This window comes from Triticum urartu, chromosome 7A, assembly GCF_056163025.1.
Source record: "Triticum urartu cultivar PI428250 chromosome 7A, HENAU_Tu73, whole genome shotgun sequence".
Taxonomy (NCBI): domain Eukaryota; kingdom Viridiplantae; phylum Streptophyta; class Magnoliopsida; order Poales; family Poaceae; genus Triticum; species Triticum urartu.
Window position 1 is genome coordinate 751,768,891 of NC_141879.1, and position 15,897 is coordinate 751,784,787.

At 40.6% G+C, this 15,897-nt stretch overlaps 1 pseudogene across 1 annotated transcript; it reads right to left on the bottom strand.

Annotated features, from left to right (window-relative positions):
* Positions 1-4,947: 4,947 nt before the first annotated feature.
* Positions 4,948-15,169, bottom strand: LOC125525354 (G-type lectin S-receptor-like serine/threonine-protein kinase At1g11410; annotated as a pseudogene). Its single transcript, XR_015610509.1, has 10 exons — positions 15,036-15,169; positions 9,520-9,837; positions 9,108-9,370; positions 8,760-8,979; positions 8,550-8,679; positions 7,360-7,575; positions 6,778-7,217; positions 5,790-5,868; positions 5,637-5,705; positions 4,948-5,407 (listed from the first exon to the last, which is right to left on the bottom strand). The product of XR_015610509.1 is annotated as a G-type lectin S-receptor-like serine/threonine-protein kinase At1g11410 (transcript).
* Between the last annotated feature and the right edge of the window lie 728 nt (positions 15,170-15,897).

Genomic DNA, 15,897 nt, shown 5'->3' on the forward strand with positions numbered 1-15,897 from the left:
GTCTCTGGTTCGATCCCTTTATCAATCAGGTCATTCTTAGCCTTGTCCCACAACGGTCGGGCTTTCAGGTAGCCACCTGACCCCGTGCGATGGTGATGCTTCTTCTTTGCAGCATTTATCTTGTTTGTCGCTGACATCTTCTTGGCCTTCTTAGAATTTTTTGGGCGACAAATGTGTCCCAGTGATCTTTGATCTTCTCAAATCGGCCGATGAATTCTGGAGTCTCGTCATGGTCGACAAACATTGATTTCAGCTCATTCTTCCACCTCCTAAATAGCTCAGCCATCTTCTTAAGAGCATGAGCCTTGATGAATGGCTCTTTAACTGGCTTCTCCGGATCCTCCTCTGGCGGTAGGGTGAAATTTGCCTTCAGCGCGGTCCAAAGATCAACATTCTGCCCATCATCGACACAAGACACCCCAGAGTCTACGTCCTTAGGGTTAAACCATTGCTCGATGCTGATCAGGATCATGTCCCTAACAAGAAACCCATACTGAGCAGAAAATGCTTGCTTGGTCCGGAGGGGTTCAATCGGTTGGCCATCGCGATCGATTTCGGTGATTGTGTACCTTTCATCCGAGCGCAACTTTCTCTTCGGGACTCGTCTCGTTATCGAAGTTTTGCTCGATCCAGAGGGCTAGAAAAGAAGAAAGAAGAGAGTTAATATGTGTACATACCAAAGACAATTAATGCATCAATTAGCTATAGTCAGCACATGCTTAATTAATATATATACCTGGCCGGACTTCGTTCGGGCGCCGGAGCCGTCATCACGGTGTCCTTCTTCCAATGGCATTCGGTCACCGGAGCCATCATAATCATGTCCTTCCTCCTCCATTGTTCGATCACCGTAGCCTGCTTCTTCACCCTGTCCTTCCAGACCATCGGTGTCGTTGAGAAACGACAAGACGACATCACTTTCGACTGCGATTATGTCCCCCCAACACCGCTTGTGTTGCTTCGTCTCGGGGGTGCTCCACAGTTTCTGAAAATATTTACAACATGGCAATTATTATTCAAACGTGATAGATGGATATATTTGTGGCAAACGTAGAACTAGCTAATCACAATAAGGAATCACAATAAGGAATCATATTATTTAAAGTATGTATAGAAGCTTCATATATTTGTATTGCCAAATCAATGAATCATTGATTTCTCCGTGCGCACACTCATGTGTGTGTGCGCGCGCACGCGCCAGAGCCGGTTACCTTACCGACGACCAGTGAGCACGCCTTCGTGCAGGTCGTTGCATACCCCGCATGGTGAAGATGGTCATGTGACCCTCTTCCACAAATGGATTCTCCCCGTTTCTAAAATAACCGAAAGGTTGAAATTTAAATAATGGATAAGTTCGTTGTTTATTTCAAAAACCAAGAAACTAATTTAAAAAAATAGAGCAGTTCAAAAAATACAAATATGGAAGCTCAAAAGCAAACATTGAAGAAGTTCAAAAACAACTTCAAATTAAAAAAACAGAACAGTTAAAAAAAGTTTATAAAAATGATTTTCCCCTCTTAAAAAAACTAGTAGTTAAAAAATTAAAAAAATAGTCAAATTTATGTTTATTTAGAAATAAAAAATAACCTTTACTCAAAAAATAAAAATGTGAAGTTCAAATTAAAATAATATAGAAGTCCAAAGTATATTAAAACCTAGTATTTAGAAGCTGAAAAAACAAAATGAAAAAACAATGTCATTTTTGGGCATTTTCCCCTAATACTAAAGATTAAAACCAAGAAGTTCAATTTTAAAAAACATATTTTCCCCAATACTAAAGATTAAAACCAAGAAGTTCAATTTTAGAAAACGGACTGGTTCAATGTATATAAAGAAACTATTGTTTTTCATTACTAGAGAATAAAAGTAAGAAGTTCAATTGAAAAAAGCGGATCAGTTTGATATTTATTTGAAAAATTGGATTTTTTGAGTTACTAATGAATAAAACCATTGAGTTCAATTTGAAATAAGGAAGAAGTTCAATGTTTCTAACAAAACTCCAATTTTTAAATTTCTAAAAATACACATCTATAAAATGATTCATAAAAGAGCCAAGGAGTCAGCAATGCTCACTTTGTGAGGGATACAAACTGTCACTATGATGCTTACGTGCTTAAGAGAAGCAAACAGCGTTTGCTTATGTTAAGCAAAGAAGATTCATAGTAACAATCATATCTTCCACAAAGGATGCAATGGTGACTGTAGCTTACTGCTTCTGGACAATGCGGCAATTTAAACTGGTCCCGTCGCTTCTCAAGAAACGAGGTGGGACTAAACACCAGCTTTTTTTGCCGAGTTCTTTCTATCAGGAACATGGAAAAGATATGACCTTTGGAATTACATTCAAAAGTAAGTAATAGAATTATTTTTTTACCGAGTTGTCATTAGACGAAGCTCGGTAAACGAAGAACGCCGTCACGGCTCCGTCGCTTGCTGCAAGGAGTGGCCCACATGTCAGTGTTCGCCGAGTTCTTTTCGTCCGGAACTCGGTGAAGTTGATATTCTGCCGACTTTCTTTTGTTCACGGAGCTGTTTTTATCAGAACCTGGCAAAGGCACAGCTCCCCCAAGTTGCTTATAGCTACCGAGTCGGATTTTGGATCAAACTCGACAGATAGAAGTTTGCTGAGTTCTCGATAGAATGAACTCGGTGAATTCTTGGAACTCGGGACAGCGAGATCATCACTGGCTGGGCCAGATGATGGATGTGATGACTACTGCCACACGTAGTCTGGCTTCGCCACAGGCGTGGTAAGCTTCTTTCCACATGGTGCCCACCCTTCTTTTATGGTTGTTATTTGGGATGTTTGTGTTGTTACACCAGCAGACTATTTATTTACTTTACAGTGCGGCACTTGTTCTGAGTGCATAAATGTGCCGGTTCCTTTATTTATAAAGAACGTGAAAGCCTGATTTAGACAGATCTTCTAAAACCGTGTCACTTTCTATGGTTTTTCTTCGCAGGACACTTTGGATGGAGTTATCTCAGAATTTAACATTGTATGCCCTTTCAGTTCTGCATTTTTCCTCTTCGCATCCACCGAATCCAAGAGCAGCCCTAAAAAATACCACTGCTTGGCTTGTTGCATTGAGGACCTCAACTTTTTTGTAAAGCACGACTGTTCATTATGCAACGCACTTCATCCCCTGAAAAGAACAGTTGCAATAGAAAGCATAGACCTGCAAACCACAATATCAACAATCAAGAGACCTCAGCTTAGCGAAACAACACCGAATAATTATCGTGGTTTTAGTTCCTCAATATTACCAATCAAGAGACCTTAACTCAGGGAAACAACACCAAATCATCTACTCCGTGTTAGAGTCGTGTCGAATATTGTGTACAAGGTAGGTTACAGTTGGACTCTGAGTAGTATTGTGTTTAGATAGGATATGGAGTCGTGTTCTAATAGGACACTTGTATCCTAGGCCTCTCTTATATAGCGGAGGTAGACACACGATGTAACCTATGCCAACATAATAGCACAGGCGCGCAAGGGGGAGCCGGTGGCATGTGCCGGCGCCCGGGTGGCCGGTGTGCGGTATTGTGACGGTGTCACGGGGAGGAGCGCCCGTAGTCAGGCCCCGGGGATGTAGCCATATCGGTGAACCTCGTTAACAAATCTCGGTGTCGTGCTCGTGTGATTGCTTGGTCCTCGGATGATCAACGGTATGGCCTCGGCTTGTATGGCTTCGACAAGACTATGGCGCGGGGTTGATTCAAGATGGTGTACACGTGGAGCTTGGAGTCAATGGGGCGCGGGGTGGCACGTACAACCATCATGGAGTCATGTTGAAGGTGGAGCTGGAGTCTGGAAGACTTCACTCGGTGCTAATTGAGGGGCTACGGCGTAAGAGCTCAGAGAGTCGAAGCCTATTCAGCGAAAAAAGCGAGGGACACGTAATTTGGACTGGAGCCCAGTGGTCTGATGGAAGCGTGAAACTCGTCATCGGTCGGTGATGATCGGTGGTACTCTGCAGTGGGGGTTGAGTGGTGTGGTTTCACGACCCTTGAGACTCAACCAGGACAGCGGAGGCTCGACGCGGTAATAGCGGCGAGGCGTGCGGTATGCACGGGACATGGAGACGGGCCAGGGCTCTGGTGGTCATACATGTGGTGAGACAACTGCGAATTTGACTCGGGATGACTACAAGCAACGGTGAAATTCCTTCAAGTTTCAGACATGTGGTCAAGAAAGGAGCGGTGATGTTGAGTTCAGGTAACTCTTGTGTGCGACACCCAATATGTGAGTTGTTCACTTTCACGCAGGTCAGTGATCGGTGTGTGATGGCGTTGGACTGATACTCTGAAAGTTGGGAGCACAAACTTGAGTAACAAGGAACTTAATTTTGCTCGAGTGTTGACTGTGGTCAAGAAAAGAAGGGACTACAAGTCGCAGGTGGAGTCACATGGAGTCTTTGGAGTAGCAGCGGTGCTCACGGGATAAGCTCAAGTCCAATGTACATGGAAGTTTGACACATGGACGAATTCAAGGTGGTGGAGAATATTCGCCAAGGTGGAGTTTGTTAGAGTTGTGTCGAATATTGTGTACAAGGTAGGTTACAGTTGGAGTCTGAGTAGTATTGTGTTTAGATAGGATATGGAGTCGTGTTCTAATAGGACACTTGTATCCTAGGCCTCTCTTATATAGCGGGGCTAGACACACGATGTAACCTATGCCAACATAATAGCACAGGCGCGCAAGGGGGAGCCGGCGGCATGTGCCGGCGCCCGGGTGGCCGGTGTGCGGTATTGTGACGGTGTCACGGGGAGGAGCGCCCGTAGTCAGGCCCCGAGGATGTAGCCATATCGGTGAATCTCGTTAACAAATCTCGGTGTCGTGCTCGTGTGATTGCTTGGTCCTCGGATGATCAACGGTATGGCCTCGGATTTATTCTAACACTCCGTGCGATCCATAATAATTGTCGTTGTTTTAGTCCCACAAGATCACCAATCAAGAGACCTTAGCTCAGGGAAACAACACCAATTAATGTACTCCTTTCGATCAATAATAATTGCCGTGGTTTTAGTTCCTGAACTAGAAATACGACAAATATTATGGATCGGAGGGAGTACAAGAATCGTGTCCTGCTGCTGCTGTAACAGCGACCTTAACACAACTTTACACAATAGACCGACAACGAGCGGCTGCTAAACAACCGGAAAAATAGTGAGGTTATCTGACTCTAACCCACCCATTTCCTCTACCACCACACGTACAAATGATGCACCATGCACAAGAGAAGTAATATGGATGGGATCATAGGAGGAAGTACATAAAATTTGGTGTCAGCCTTCAAAGCTGTCAAGGCACCGGATCCCTCTGCCCACTTGGTGGAGCGGTCGGCATTGGGAAGTTGAACGAACAATTGGCTCCGCCGAACTGTGGAGGCTCCACATATGGACTCTAGCACAACAGATGGAAATCAGTTCTCCGTGTCTTGCGTGAAAGGAAGAAGAAAAAAAAGGTCAGGTAAAGGGTTTCCAGTAAGTCATGGAAAAAAACAAAACAGGAAACAACTCTGGCCCAAGTTCAATACAACTCCACAAGTTAACATGATGATGTATTTACAATGGGACAAAAGAACAACAATTTTCAGGAATTTAACAGAAGACGGCAATTTAAGGGCAACTACCTGGGTAAGAGAAGGGTCAGGGAAGGGATCGAACGATGGCTCCCCCTCGCCACTGTTGAGCTTAACCCCCTACGTGCAGAAGAAATACAACTCATTAACCGAAATGTTATGATATTACCAACACGTGAATAGAACAAAATGAACGAGCATTACCTGGAAAATTTTCCCTAAAGTTTTCAATCCTTTGGCAAGAAGAGGCAGGTCTTCCTTCCTAGCAGTGGGGTCATGAAGCACCCGGTATTGACACAATGTTACTACAATTTACTGCTAGTATATATTTAGGTCTCAACTGTTAATCGCTCCTAATTAAAAAGATGTAAGATGTTGCCTAGTGAACAATTAAATATGAACAATCGATTAGATGGTCTAATGGATTGTTCTATCAATATATAATCACATGGTTGGGCGATTGCGGTGATCAACCACAACTTCTGGTTGTTCTCCCCAAACTCTTATGAGGAAGTGGACACCGTCGATGAAGGCCCCAACACACCATCCTGTCCTTCCGCCATGTCTCATCCATCTCCAGTCCTCCTTGTCTCGGTCTTCCCCAGCAGAGATCCGCCACAATGTCCTTCGGGTACTGGCCAGGCCCGGTTGCGTCATTCGACATCAATAATATCTACGCCATCGCACAGAGCCAAGCTCCATTACCTATGGTATGTATACCACCAGCTATGTTTGGAAATGTGGTCGAGAAAGCCAGCTGAACTACCAGCCACCAGCACAGGCGAGGTCGGTGCCAGTGGCATGGCGTCTCACATCGCTTCTGCGTCAATCCCGACGACGTCGACATCAATCTCCCTCCAACGCCATGTTCGAATTTCTTCCCTACTCTCCGTAGGACAAGATATCAAAAAGGCCGGCCCTCATCTGATGACCAGCCGGATTTTGAGGGTTTACCACCAGTCGATCCAGTTTTCACGCAAATTTGAAATTCTTTAGCTGCGACTCGTTCAATTGGATTAAAGGGCCAATTGGTGCCTGCCCAACTTGGAGATCCATGGGTACACATTCGCATAGCAGGAGCTATTGAATTTTTGTGTCATGATTAGCCAGTACTAACTATGATACATTAACATTAATTATTTCATGCGCCTACTCTCATATGCAAGTTTAACTGATCAGGCACAATATGCATACCTCTTTGGATTCTTCGGCGACGCATGACACTGCTAGCTGGTTGTCAGAAATAACTGTTAGACTAACCTCATCAACCATACTCGTGTCAAATATGCCTTGATTAATATCTTTAGTTGTAAGACCCTCATCAACCTTAATGCTCCGCACGATGAAGTTCTCGGTGTATTGCTTGATACTACTCTGCAATGCTGCCATACAATTATGCATTATTGTTTCCACAATAAATTTGGACCGAGGTACCACAATGCCGATGTCTGGCTCTATAGAGTACGGCAATGGGCTTGTCGTTCTAATCTTGAAGGCAATGAAACCACATGTATCATTGCTTAGCTCAATTGAACATGATAATATCTTTTTGTTGCTATGCTCGAGATTAGCAAATCGTAGCTCCAGTGGCTCAACTCCAAGCATGTCATCATCTAGAAATGGTGGATTTATCTATGGATGCCAGAATGGCACACATCAGAGGCCATGAAACAAACTAGTGCCATTTAAAGAATAATGGGGGGAGGTGTATCATTGTCTAAGTAAACATATGGCACATTCTTCAAGTTCCAATGGGGTGAGCATATGATATTACCTGTCCAAGTATAGAACTATCTGTATTCTTCACATGTTTATCCACATTTTCCATTGCTCTAAATTCATTCACAATATTTGATATGGAAGGCCGCTTAACGGGGTCAATATCCTGGCAGAGTTTCCCTATTTCGATACATTTAGTTACTTGTCGTTGGTATGTCCGCAACATTATCTGTCCTGATTTATTCCATCTGTGCCTCCATTTTCTAAGTACCTGTCATCCCACAAAGGTGATTTACTGTTATATATACCATTTCATCTAAATAATAAATATATGCATAGTGAAAACACTACTACCATCTCAATTATGAAAACAACATTTCTGCCGTATAAGTGGCAAGTAAAACATATGTATCACCCCAAGGATTCAACAAATGCACTTAGTGGCCCTTGGAAAAGAAATTGAGTAGTAGTTTTCTTATTTGTTCTGGCTAATAACTGTATGCGGGCATACCATTACTAGAAAAATTTAGAGAGCAATGTTTTTAGGACCTTTCAAACCTTTATTATGTATTTATTCGGCTTAAACCTGGATATCCATGCAGGGCATGCCTCCCCGTGTTAATCTGATCCCAAGTATATATGGCGGTATGTCAATGGAGATTTTTGGTGGCTGTGTTAAATTGGCTATCGAAGCAAGATTGACTCATCGAACCTCGAGGATGCATTGAGGATGACCTATGGAGTTTATTTGGTGACTTAGCGATTTTGACCATTATGGTATCATCGAGGCTTTGTTAGAAGATGTAGCGAGACGAGTGTGGAAGGAAGCTCACATAGTCCCGAATGATAGGATGCTTGACTTCCATCAAGCGGACAATGTTTTTTTATGATATTGCATAATGAGAGATATGCACGTGATCGCTTGTTATGTTGTATACATCATTTCCCAGTACAATATCCATTCAATATTACAGTAATATTCAAATTATTACGCCCTTCATTCGGGATTTAAGGCCTCTCCCGTCACTCGGTATTTAAGGCCGAAGAGCTAATTCGGGTGGTCTAAGGGAGAGATCTATACCTAAATAGCCAGTAATGAGGCAACACTTGGACATGCAGTGGCTATTGACTGGACATTGCCCGAATCCTGAATTGCTCGAATTGGCTCTCATATCCGAATAGGTGTTTTGGCACCATTTTAAGAGTTGAAGTCATGCATAATATTCTGCAAGAAAGTACTCTTACATTTTCATTATTACCAGGGACACCCTTTCGTCCTGTCACCAGTTCCATGATTATTGCACCCAAACTATAAATGTCGGAACTGACGGACTTCCTACCACCAAGGGACATATTTTCCGGAGCAGTATACCCTCTGCAAGTAATTTGTTAACATCCCGTCATTAGAATATATAAGAGGGTACATGTAGATTGGTTGGTTGATTGGTAGCTTACAGCGTGAAAAAATGGTTTGTGCCTGTCGTTTGTGAGTATTCAGCGGGCCTTGATAGACCAAAATCCGTTATCTTTGGTACCATCTGATTATCTAGTAGTATATTGGCTGGCTTTAAATCCATATGCAGAATAGCTTTTTCCATGTGTAGATAACACAAACCCTTGCAAATTCCTTTAATTATTTGGAAACGTGTATCCCAATCAAGTCCTCTTAATTCATCTACAAAAGAACGAAAGGACGCATCAAAGTTTGCATGCATTAATTTAATTTGTGGGCCACGAGTTGGAAGCAGAATGGGGAATAAACAGTTATAACAAAAAAGTAAAGAGAAGAACACCATATCATACCAGTAATATATTTATCAAGGCTTCCATTACTCATTACTCAAAGCAGAGCAACCTTTCTCTTTTTCGGCCAAAACATATCCTTTGGCTACTGGGTTTTTCACAGGTGTTTCGACTGTATGAGAACATAAGCCAAGAAACCGGACTATATTTTGATGGTTAACCTCCATCAGGCTGCCAACCTCACGATGAAAAAGCTTCTCATCGATTGTCATGCTGCTCATAATCCTCTTCACAGCAACATTATTACCATTTCGGAGGACACCCTGTTTAATATTTCTAGTGAGCATTTAATTAATAGCAAAAAAGGGTACTGAGGGCACACCCACAGAACACATCCAAATAACTAAAGTTTAGTCAAGTGCTGGGATTTGTAAGTGTTAACAAAATACAACTGAAACTAGAATTATATCACCTTGTAGACAATTCCAAATCCACCTCCACCGATTACTCTATCCTTTGAAAATTTGTTTGTAATTTTCCGTAAAGTTTGTAATGGCAAATCTGTTGGTTTCATGCTCCCCTGGAGTATTTGCTCCAATACATTTTGTCCCATTCTTTAACCACAAGAACGAATTAGTACCTGGATGCACAGTAAGCAAAGTTACTGGGACAATGGAAACCGATTATGGAAGTGAATAAGTACTTGAGATCACTTAGTTAGCCTGGCGGAACTTGCTCGTAGGTGGTCGATCTACAGCAATATAGCTACCAACACCAAGAGGAACTGGAGCTGCAATACATATGCATGGCCAGCAGCATCATTTATAGTGATCTAAACACTCTTAAATTAGTTTACAAAGGGAGTACAAAATATTTCATATATAGGGAATGAATTGACAGAAGAACACACGTGTACGAGCATATGTTTAGCCAGCTAGATGTTTAAATATTGTTCAGACTTCTTTTCTGATCTACACATGCGTGCATTCAGCATAGCTTTCAACACATATTTAAACATGCTAGAACGACGGCCGAGCAAGATGACTCAAGGACTATGTAATGAAAGGAATTCCCATGTAGCAAGCAACGGATCGAGCGCTCAGTTCAGGTCAGGATCAATAAATTGCAACTAGACAGATCTATATATGCACTGTGCAGTGAAGCCAACAGCGGATACGTGCACATACTTGGGAAGTAGCAAGCTAGTATCCAGAAAGTCACTTTGATGGACGGGTGCATTGGAACCAAGGTTTTGGCTACCGAATCCCAAGGAAATACCAAGGGTGAGCGAGAAACGCGAATACCACGGTTACCATAAAATTCCAAGAAAAAACTGTTCGAATTTTTTAAACATAACTTGAATTCAAATTTTCTCAGGTAGGAATATATACGAAGCATAGTTTTAAATAGCGTGCTGAACCTCTTAGAGGCGAACCTCTTCAAAACGCTATAGCATGCTATAGTGGAGTTATAGCGCGCTATTTAAAATGTTTGTTGATTTGTTTGCACAAATGTCTCTTAACGCAAGACCTTTTGTACGTGCTATAGTGGGCTATTTAAAACCATGATAAGAAGTGAGCTCAAGTAGATCATACACTAGCTGTTGGCGCAGTGGCAATTTCTCCCCGTCCGTTCTCAACGTACGCGAGGTTGTGGGTTCGCCTCTCGTTCTATGTTTTAAATATTTTATTTAATAGTTGGTTAAGCAAAAAAGAAAACTGTGTACTGGGACTCAAACTAGCGACCCTGCGGGTTAGCGCGAGGAATGGAGGGACATATCGCTACTAACATTGTTTAGAAGAGTTTCTATCCTACCTGACCATACTCTAGTCGTCCAGATTCAAAATTTTCAAAAAAATCGATGTTTTTGGCTTTCTCGTGGGGTAGCCAGAAAAGCGGATGCCGGGCGGTATCTGATTTTATCGCCCGGTACCCAAAACCCTCGTTCGAACCCTATATTTTGAATAGTGCCAAAAATTTATTTTGAAGTTTCAAAAAATTCAAAAATAATTCCACGTGTTCATATGGATGTATGTTACACATGTGCAAATTCTGATGATGAATTAGTAACCATGTGACTTACACACAAATGACAAAATCGTAATTTCGAGAAGATGAACAGTGCATGGATTATTCACTATTTGGAAATCTTGATTTTGTCATTTTTGCATAACTCACATGTTTACTTATTTCATCGGCAAACTTTACACATGTGTATCCATCCATATGAACATGTAGAATTCTTTTCGGGTTTTTTTTACAAATTTAAATGTGATTCTTAACGTATTTAAAGTAAAGTCCTCCAATTCACCCATGTTCCTAAAATATACTCGCGCTAGTATCTTTCTTCTTGATCAATCTCTATCTCTCTCTCTCTCTCTCCAACTCCTATCTCTATCTCTACCTAATATATATATATATATATATATATATATATATATATATTATATATTATATATAATAATAAATGGGATATTGCTTCTACCGTACGTCATTAGAATTGTCCTCAAAGGTACAAAATATTACCCACCAATGCCACCTATAAGTGACAAAAAAAACGTTTTGCAGGGAGTCCCCCACCTGTGTCGGCCCAATCATAGAGACGTACTATAATGCGCTCAGCACGCTGGAGAAGACACAGTGCACCCATTCGGGCCGGCCCATTTCCGGGGCCTGTTTTTTAGTTTCTTTTTCATTTTTATTTTTCTGTTCTGTTTTTTTTCTACTTTAAATAATTGGGAACTTCAGAAAACATTTCAAATTTTACAGAAATGAGAATTTTGAAATGAAATGTTCAAGAGAACGTAAAATTTATATGAATTCAAAAAAGGCTCAGGATTTTTTTCAAATATTTGCATATTCAAAAAAATGTTCGCAATTTTCAAAAAGGTGATCGTAATATCCAAAAAATTCCATGGTTTTGAAAGAAAGTCCGTGTATTAAAAATTATTAATGAAATATAACAAAATGTTTGCTAATTCAAAAAATGTTCAAGCTTTTTAGAAAATGTCCTTAAATTTTAAAAACAGTTCGTGAATTACAAACGAGTTTACTGATTCATAAAATGTTTGCCGATTCAGAAAATGTTCATGCATTTCAAAAAATGTCCGTGAATTACAGAAAAATCCACCAATTTCAAAAAAATGTTTGTCTATTCTAGAATAATTCGCCAATTCGTGCTTAAAACCGTTCACAATATAAAAAATGTTCACAATTTTAGAAAAATATTTGTAAATAGTAAAAAATGTTCCCAAATTTGTAAAATTGTTCACGAATGATTGAAGGTGTGTAATTAAAGAGTAATGCTTCTGAGTCTTGTGACTATATACCCGCGTGAATTTTGAATAATTGACTGCCGGGCTGGATTGGAATATCATAGTGTGTTTTTTAACTGTTTCTTGAAATTCAGAATAAATCTTTGAATTACCTTGTTTTTTGATAACCACTATATTTTTATTGAAAATGTGAACATTTCTTAAATCTATGAATAAATTTAAACAAAGAAACATTTTCTTTCGTTTGTGAACAAATTTTCAAAATCATACAAAGAGATGTGAACAAAATGTGGTTATAGCCACTGGAAATTGTGATGTGAACAACATGTGTTGCTAGCTCACCGCCGGAGTCAGAGCTACATTGCCTTGTATGGATCCTATGGAGTGTTGTGCTGCAACTATTAGGGCTGCTGTTTTTCCTTTTCTTTGATCTTCAGGTTTTCTGGTCCTAGGACCTTTAATACCTTGTTGTTTTCCGTTGCTCTCTGCTATTATCAACGAATACGAGTGATGCTGGATCTTTCAGAAAAGACACCTGCAGCTCCTGACAAAATGGATCAGCTCGGAAAGTACTCAAGCTAGTATCGTGCGTGTGTATCGCTCGAAAAATACTAGGCTACATCCCCGTTGATCATCACCGTCGTCGGAAAGTACTCGACGTCTGATATGACGTATTGTGATGTCAGAGAGGTGATGTGAGATCTGGATCTCCATCCAGTGATTATTAATTTACGCGCTTGACAGGAAATGTTTAGCTAATATACCTGGACCAATCATTAGTTTGCAAAAAGTTGAGTTGACTCTAGACATGTATTAATGTGTAATGATGGCAGCAACTTCCACGTGTATATATATATATATATATATATATATATATATATATATATATATATATATATATATAGACACACACACGGATTTGGAAGAAAATTTCTGCCAAATATATAGTGCTAGTTAAGCATATCATTTAGATATAACGTTAGAGTTGACTACATGTCAATGTGTAATGCCAGCATACATATAGGATACAGATTACTGTTTCCTGCTTTAGCGTACCTTCTTTGATTCGTGTACACGTCTTGTTTCTTCTCTTGATTTTTTTCAAAGATTAAATGCACTTCTTTCTGACTCCATTAACTTCACTTAACTACACACCTATGGTCATGACTAAGAGTCACTTGTTCGCATGTAGTAAGAGAATGTTTGTTTAAGCATGTTGGCAATAGACAAAATGCAAAAACGTATCCTTCCGTGTAATGGCCTGATCTGTCCCCTCCTTAGTTTAAAGACAGGCCACAGCGACTAGCTAGCACATAGCTGTCATATGTTTAGGGGGTGTACCGAAGCAGAAGTGCATATACATACATCTTTTCCACGCCTCATTTAGCTAACAATGTGGATCTGGTCATGCATGCACAATTGACTAACAGCAAGCTGCATATCAAATTCACATTGCCCGAATGTTCCCCTTGAACACGATAGCCGAAGCGTGTAGTTAATTACAACAACCCTAATTGAGCAGTCGAGATGTAAGATGCTATATTAGTTGTAGTGACCATGACCTGGCAATGGCATTTATCAAAGTCCATGTGATTCTATCGACCGCCAAGGCGCCAATTGCCTCTTCAATATGAAAGCTTAAGCGTGTTTCTAGGCTCTGCCTATATTACACTGGCCCCTACAGTGATATAGATGTGCTATGCAATACCGATGCTATCAAAGTCCATGTCATGGCACTGTCGACTGCAAAGGAAGACTTGATTCGTATGGCCGATAAAGTCTTTGAGTATACACTCCTCTAATTTCTAGCTGCTTTGGGAAAATGATTGCGTAATTGTTATATACTCCCTCCGTCCCAAAATTCTTGTCTTAGATTTGTCTAAATACGGTTGTATCAAGTCATGTTTTAAAATTAGATACATCCATATCAAGACAAATCTAAGACAAGAATTTTGGGACGGAGGGAGTATCAAACAATATTATTTTACAAAATTGAATATTTTGTTACCCCAACATCTGCCTCATTGATACGTACAGCCTAAACTTATGAGGTATTACAAGTTTGCACAGATGTACTGATATCAAAGAACTGTGACAGAGCACGCTTTGTTCAAAATTCTTGTCATAAATTTATCTAGATACGGATGTATCTAACACTAAAACATGAATAGATACATCTGTATGTAGACAAATCTAAGACAAGAATTTTGGGACGGAGGGAGTAATTAGGACGCTATGTCCAGATGAAAAGATAAAATCGTAAGAAACTCTCTCAGTTTGTACACTCTGGTTGGATTCAGAAAGTCGTAGGTGAGTACTTGCGTTGACTGGTTTGGTTTGGGAGGAGAATGTACGACAAGATCCAAGAGTAGAGACGGCAATATCATCAACAAGGCGACACAAAACTAATGTTGCAAGGAAAGGATCACCAGTAGCCTGGAGACGATCGAATAGACCAAGACTTGACTAGTCGGTCATAGCTTGGCTTAACTGAATGGCAACTGCTCAAACTAGAAGTCCCCTCTGCCTGTGGTTTGCAAACCAGCACTACAAGACCAAGAGGCAGCTATACCATATTGGCAACCAACTGACGGTAAACACATGCATAAAGTTGTCATTGACGATGATGAAACTCCCAGAGCATACAATCGTAGCTAAACACGGTTTACTAAGCTAGCAGAGGTTGGATGAAAAGATGTTAGTAATGAATTACCTGGAGGTGCAGCTCGCTCCTGCCCACGTAGTGTATTGGCTAGCCTGGCCTGTTTCAGATGTTGGGTAGGTAGTCTTCTGAAGCTACTACATATGGAGGAGAGGGGATGTGATTGTGATATTATACCAGCAGAGAGGTGAACTTGAGATGGATTTAGATCTGGATCCAAATGGTGAGTTAGTTTATCCATACTTGATGGAAATATGCTTAGTTAATACAGCTGGACGAATCCAGTTGACTCTTGACATGTGAATGTGTCATGCTCACCCCCCTCCCAATTCAATGTTCAAGGATAAGCACGACTATTTACTTCTTTTAATAATTAGATTAGTTTATTTGTGGTTCCACGATTAGATTCAAAATGCATTCCCACATGTATGAAAATGCGCTTTGCAAATAAATTAAATGAAAGAGGCAGCTTCTTTTTTACTGTTGAGTAAGCATGACTAGACAATGTCCAAATCAGTGGCTAAAAGTCACATGCTCGCCTCTAATAAGACAAGGTTTCAGTTCAGCTGGTGTGGTTTAAACCCAAACCGAATAACATACAGAAAGATTAACTAATAATAAGCTCCACAATCAAGATCACTATCCTTGTTTAGATTATATGCATGTACACCATGCCATGTTGTCACGTGGGTATGCGCCATCGGTATCTCTTGGATGCGACTGACAGCTATCTAGGTAGTACTTGCTTTTACCACTAAGGGCATCTCTAGCCAATAACCTAAAACCGATTAGAGAAATAAAAATTCATGTTCACTCTAAACGACACAAAACTGAAGTAGTAAACCGGATAGCGGAAAATAAAATTTACTCCGAGCGGCCGCCGAGGAGTAAAAATACTCGCCCGCTCAGCCGT